This window comes from Saimiri boliviensis, chromosome 5 (assembly GCF_048565385.1).
Source record: "Saimiri boliviensis isolate mSaiBol1 chromosome 5, mSaiBol1.pri, whole genome shotgun sequence".
Lineage (NCBI taxonomy): Eukaryota > Metazoa > Chordata > Mammalia > Primates > Cebidae > Saimiri > Saimiri boliviensis.
Window position 1 is genome coordinate 45,602,895 of NC_133453.1, and position 6,854 is coordinate 45,609,748.

The following is a 6,854-nucleotide window of genomic DNA, read 5'->3' on the forward strand; positions in this document are numbered from 1 at the left end:
GGAGTAAAAAAGTAATTATTATAAAACTGTTGATAATGTAGGTAAATGACTTGTCCTGAAAATTAAAAAGTCAAACCTAGTTAATTATATGTTAGCTAATAAAAGCGGCAGTGGTAAGGTTTATAGATTGGTGAAAAATTAATGAACTCATTAATGAATTTTCTGGTAAATTCTAGAAGTAACTTAAGGAGTCTGAAAATGTTTAGAAGAGATTAGATTTACTAAGATATAAAATAATGCTAGAAATAGTGCAACTGTATTTTCTATACAGGAGAACTTTAAAATTAAATCTTTTAGGTTGTATCTCCTGGTTTAAAATAGTCTAGCACAAAGTAGCATTTAATTAATACTACTGCATTAATTAATAATAAAATTAGGCACTACATAGGAACAAAAGTAGTGTGGATGTATGTGTTGTGGCTCTGATTGATGTCAGCATTTCAAAGTGGTCAAATATTATTTTCTGTACATTTACAACTTTCTTTATTCAGGATATTTATGCTTTTGTTTAGCTGTTCGAAGCATAAATCCTCCAAATGTACACACTTCGGCATCTCTAAAAGTCCTTTGTTTTTCTCCTGAAGTGTCACATATTCCCAACTTAAATTTCGATTCCCCTTTTCTACTGTAGTTAAAATATCCATCAGTGTAGTTGAATTCTCGGACGAGATGATTTCCTGGCTATAATTTACAATAAGATCTGGTTTAAGTCTCCCAGTCTGTGTCCATATTTTGGGACTGAAAATAGGAGAGGATGCTTACCTAGTTTTATTCACTTTTAGTTCTAAAAGCTTCCTAGGTAAGGCTCTCATAGTCCAGAGATCTAATGCATAACCATACACATACACACAGGGTTTTTCAATGTCCTAAAAGTTACTATCCAATCTCTTTTTCAGAGATAATTATCAGAAAAACAAAAATGTTGTCAGGAAAACGTAAGTGTTCATAACATGACCATGTTTCTCCTACTCCACCAAATGCTACTGTTTTTTAGTCATTGTCTTTATAGGTGATTATAGAAAGATATAAACATCCAATTTCTGCAAATAAATTTCTAACAAATTTCAACTTGTGATTGCAAATTTCGCAACCAAATCTGAAGTCTGTGGAAAGTGATATATTTGAAAACTGCTGTAATCACGTGCAAAGCTGTTGATAAATGAGGATCTGGCAGTTAGATGAGTTAACAGTTGAAGGGAAAGTGGTAATCATGATGACTAGACAGGTTTTTCAAAAGACAATGATTTGAATTTCAAAGGATTAAGAGAAGACAACCTCTGGGAAAATGGATAAACCCTTAGGTAATTTAGCAAGAAAACAACCCTTTTATTTAATTCTGCTGTGAAAGTCTAGCTTGAGGGTAAAACACACTATACAATTTTTGTGTGAAAAATTCAAACCAATAAATAAAAAGTTAAGATGGGCTGTTTTTCTTTTGTAAATTCTAAGAGTTGTTACGTGGTTGCAAATACAACCTCCATTTCATTAAATAGAAGATACAACTAAAAAATTTTAAAATGTTTATTTTTCAAAGTAAAGTCTCATTCTTACATTTTCTTTTCATATGTATATATCTATATAATTTTGCTCTGATTTTTAAGTGAGCTTAGTTAAGTGCCTTTCCCCTGGACACTGAGATAATTGAATGAGAACCCTACATATGTGAGCATGTGAGTGTGTGTGAAGTCAAGTTTCATTCATACATTTTTTTCATGTATACATATATAATTTTGCCTTTTTTTTTTTTTTGTGGAATCTCACTGTCACTGGGCTGGCGTACAGTGGCGTGATCTTGGCTCATTGCAACCTCCGTCTCCCAGATTCAAGCAATTCTCCTGCGTCAGCCTCCCGAGTAGCTGAGGGTAGCTGGAATTACAGGTGCCTGCCATCGCGCCCAAATAGTTTTTTGTATTTTTAGTAGAGGCGGGTTTTCACTCTATTGGTTGGGTTGGTTTCCAACTCCTGATCTCATGATCAGCCCACCTCCGCCTCCCAAAGTGATGGGATTATAGGCATGAGCCACTGCATCTGGCCTGCCCTGATTTTAAGTGGGCTTAATTAACTGCCGTTCCCCAGACACTATGATTCACTGAATAATGAGAACCCTATATATGTGAGCCTGTGAGCCTGTGTGTGTGTGCGTGTGAAGTAAAGTCCCATTCATACATTTTTAAAATATATATATGTGTGTGTGTGTGTGTGTGTGTGTGTGTGTGTGTGTGATTTTTGCCCTGGTTTTCAGTGGGCTTAATTAAATGCCATTCCTGGGTCACTGTGATTAATTGAATAACAAGAACCCTATATATGTGACTCTGTGTGTGTGTGTGTGTGTGTGTGTGTGTGTATTCATGTGTGTACATAGACATGCACATTAATTTCAGAGGAATTTTTAAATTAGAACTTTATGAAGGCAATACAGGAATATGTTAAAAATGAGTGGGGCAGCTTCAATAATATGAAAAACAATAATATTTACAACCCAAATAGACTGTATGATTCATGTTTAATAATAGGTTTTGATATGCATTTCCAGTTTGCCCGCTATTTGATCTACCTTGTCTTGTCTGAATTGGGGGTCTTTTTTAAAGAACTTCATTATTGATCTCAGAATTCCTAGTTCTTTAACATAACTCAACATTTATCTGGAATAAGTATGATTCTCTCCTCTGAGTGTGTATGTGTATTTGTGTGAGTGTGTAACAATGTAGGTTAAACCCATTATTTAAAAGAAGAATAATTTCTTGATTTGTCTGAGCAGTAAAGAATCTGCCAGTACCTAGACACTTTATTCTATTATTAAGCTCTTTGTAACCATCGATGAGCATGCCTATTCAATCACCTTCACATAAAAAGTATGCATTCACTACATTTGAATATCATTTTAAATATTCTCCTTGATTTGTATTGTAATGTATTTCTCTTTAAAAAATAGGAAAATTCAGAAGATAAGGAGGTAATAATAACAAACCATAGTATTACCACCTAGTAAGAAGCACTAATAACACTGTAGTCTATTAGTATCTTTTCTTCCAGTCTTTTTGCTGTGTCGCAGAATGCTGAAAGAACGTTTTTATCATTGTTATCTTGGAGTTGTTTCTAAAATCCCCAAACCAATCAACCAAGCAAATAAACAAACATCCAAACTAACAATAAACAAAATGACAAAACATACGGGTAGACGCACATCCGCAGACTAAAGACAGCCTCAGGAGGCAGTAAGAGACTCCCAATTTACGACACAGGGCAGGCAAGAAGACAACCAGATCTATGGGATCCACGTCATATGCAGTCACCACCAGCTGAACTTTCTTGTTCTCCACCAAGGTGGTGACGGTGTTAACTCCTGCTCGAAGGACAGGTGGTCTCTTAGTGGGGACGTCCCGGCCCAGGCCAACAGCCTCTGCTTCTTCTCTTGCTTTGTCTCTGGTCTATATTTCTGGGCCAGCTTAAGTTGCTGAGTAGCTGTTTGGCGGTCCAGGGCCTGGGTCAACTAGTTAATCCCATAGATCTGGTTGTCTTCTTGCCTGCCCTGTGTCATAAAATGGGAGTCCCTTACTGTATTACCAAGGGGAAGGCAAGACTGGGATGTCTGGTCCACAGGAAGATCTGCACCACTGTCGCCTTCACACAGGTGAACTCGGAAGACAAAGGTGCTTTGTCTAAGCTGGTGGAAGCTATCCGGACCAATTACAACCAATGACAGATATGATGAGATCCGCCGTCACTGGGAGGCAAGGCCCTGGGTCCCAGGTCTATGGCTCGCATCGCCAAGCTCAAAAAGGCAAAGGCTCAAGAACTTGCCATGGAACTGAGTTAAATGTACTCTGTTGAGTTTTCTGTACATTGAAATAATTAAAACAATAAAAGTAAATAAATAAATAACCTCATGAAGAGTCAGCTGATGCCTCCTGAGGCTGTCTTTAGTCTGTGGATGTGCGTGCTGCCTGTATGTTTTGTCATTTTGTTTATTGCAGAAGGCACTTTCAGCCGCTTATAGAGGATGGCTCTCTGCAGTTGCAACCTGATGTAGTGGGGCCATTTCACAAAGCAGGTGAGGTCTCTTTTGGGCTGGATATCCTGTCCAATGCCAAAATTCTTAGGCCTTTTCTCAAACAGGGGATTCACCACTTTCTTGGCCTTCTGCTTCGTCACAACAGAAGGGGCCGGAGCCACCTTCTTCCCCTTGGCCTTCTTTCCTTTTGGCATCGTGGGCGGCGGGAGGTTCATGAAGTTATTAATAGGTGGCAGAACTGGCCTGTCTGCCTTCCTCCTCACCCTTCCCCTACTCTGTGTGAGTACTATACTCAAGGGATCCATATAAGCTTTTAGAAATGTGAGCTGCCGTCTGGAGGAGAACATCATGTGTAGCAGGGTTCCAATAGAATACCTTCTAAACATTGGGGGTATTACTACAAAAGGGGAAGCAGGAATCTTATTCTTCATGCTTATGGTCCAGACTTAATGACCTGTGCTCTGTTTCTTTATGGATTGGGGATGGGGGGAGAAGTCAATGATGGGTGGGAGAGAGATAAAGTTGTTTTCCACAACAAAGATGTGCCCCCACCTTTTTTTTAAAAATTGAGACAGGGTCTTGCTCTATCACCCTGGCTGTAGTGCAGTGGCACATTCTTGGCTCACTGGAACCTCTGCCTCCCGGGTTTAAATGATTCTCCTGCCTCAGCCTCCTAAGTAGCTGGGATTACAGACACCTGCCACCGTGCCTGGCTAGTTTTTGTATTTTCAGTAGAGACAGGGTTTCACCATGTTGGCCAGGCTGGTCTTGAACTCTTAATCTCAGGTGATCTGCCCGCCTTGGCCTCCCAAATTGCTGGAATTACAGACGTGAGCCACCATGCCTGGCCAGATGTGCCCTTTTTTAGAGAGTCAAGGGAACATCAAGGAAGGTATCTGGGGTTCAGTAGTCTGTTCCATAACTCACATGAGAGAACTGGCCTTTGGAAAGGGGACACCAGCAGCAAGGGTTTTGGGTGCATGCTAGAGTTGGAAGTGGAGTGACATGGGATTAAGAAGCAGCTAGGCCGGGTGCTGTGGCTCATGCCTGTAATCCCAGCACTTTGGGAGGCCAAGTTGGGTGGATCATGAGGTCAGGAGTCCGAGACCAGCCTGATAAACATGGTGAAACCCTGTCTTTACTAAAAATACAAAAATTAGCTGGATGTGGTGGCAGGCCCCTATAATCCTAGTTACTCAGAAGGATGAAGCAGGAGAACTGCTTGAACCCGGAAAGCAGAGGCTGAGAGCATGCCACTGCACCACTCCAGCCTGGTGAGGGAGCATGACTCCATCTCAAAAAGAAAATAAAAATAAAAATAAAAATAAATAAAAGCAGCAGCTAAGCTGACATGAATTCTCATGTCAGTAAACCATTTATATGTGTTTATGTTTGAGATGGCTAGAAAATGTAGCACAGACTCAGAGAGAAAAATAATCTTGCTCATTTTGCTGCTGGTACTCAAAGAATAGAAAACTTGATCCCTTACTCCAATCCTGAATTTAGCTCTTTAGAGAGAAGACAGTGTCTCTCTCTCTCTCTTGCTCTCTGTGCATGTGTGTTCCTTCCTAGCTGTCCTAGTATCTTTCTTGCCATCACACTAAAATAAGATGATTAATTTGCATAAAGTAAAAGGAATTAAAAAGAATTTTAAAATACAGTATGGTCTGTTTTATAGCTGTGCCATACTACCTTTAGTAGTTAACCAGGTAGTTAAAGATATTCCCCCAATTTCACTATTTTAAATAAAGCTGTGTATAAAACATCTTTGTGTAGAAACATTTTCTTCATTTGGTATCAATCCCAGAAATTGCAACTAGAATACATAGAACACATAATTAAAATGCTCATTATATATGACAAGCATTCTTTTAGAACAGTTGAGTATAAAAGAAAATCAAGAAAACACCACAAATTATGTTAAATACCATCAGCCAGAGAAAAGGCATTACTCCTATTCTCTTCCAATACCTCACCTAAGCTTAAGTACTTGTAAAAGTGAGGTCATGATGTATAGCGCAATTTGGATCCTGCTGTGCCAAGAAATGTTATATCAAGATAATTTTTCTATATTCAAGTTTTTGAAAATTCTATTATAAAGACTTGTATTTTACTGAATTCATATACAAAAATTTAGTTTTCCCTTATTGTGGCAATTTTGATTATTTAAATTGCTTTCAAATTATGATGCTAAATTGACCATCCATGAAGATAAGTCTTACATATGTCTATAATTTTTTTCTTAAACTGTGTTCCTAAAAATGAAAGTGTTGAGTCAAAAGTCAGGAGCATTTTGCTAAATTGCTTTCAGAAAGTTAGTCCAATTTTTCAGTTCTAGGAGTAATTTTTGAAAGAGGCATATATTTATATTCCTGTTAATACTCCATTTGGTGTTAAGAATTACCATGAAAATTTTTGCAAGTTTCGTAAAGAAAACTGATATTTTAATTTTGACTTCTTTGATTATTAATGAGGTTCAACTTTTCATTGAATGTTTATTAGATATTTATGTTTCCTCTTGTGTGTTCTCTGCTTTTACTTTATCCTCATTTAGCCATTTGATTCATTTGCATTTTAAAAGAGGAACTCATTAACACAAATCTCTAATTAGTGAGCCTATATAGGAAATAATTCCTAAGCAGAGGGGGATCATTTTTTGCTTTTGTCTGTCCTTTAAAAAAAAATTCTATATAAAAAAATTGAGCATCACCTGGGTATAAGACACTGTGTATTAAGGGAAATAAAATGAAAAACGAAACCCAAAAACTGTTTCTGGCCGTCAAGGAGGAAGCTATCGTATGGCTTGACTTAAGCATGTTGCTTCTAAAAGCTCACTGATTTT

The 6,854-nt window shown here is 37.9% G+C and overlaps 1 pseudogene; it reads right to left on the bottom strand.

Annotated features, from left to right (window-relative positions):
* Nucleotides 1-449: 449 nt before the first annotated feature.
* Nucleotides 450-4,206, bottom strand: LOC101046291 (large ribosomal subunit protein eL8-like; annotated as a pseudogene).
* Nucleotides 4,207-6,854: the final 2,648 nt, after the last annotated feature.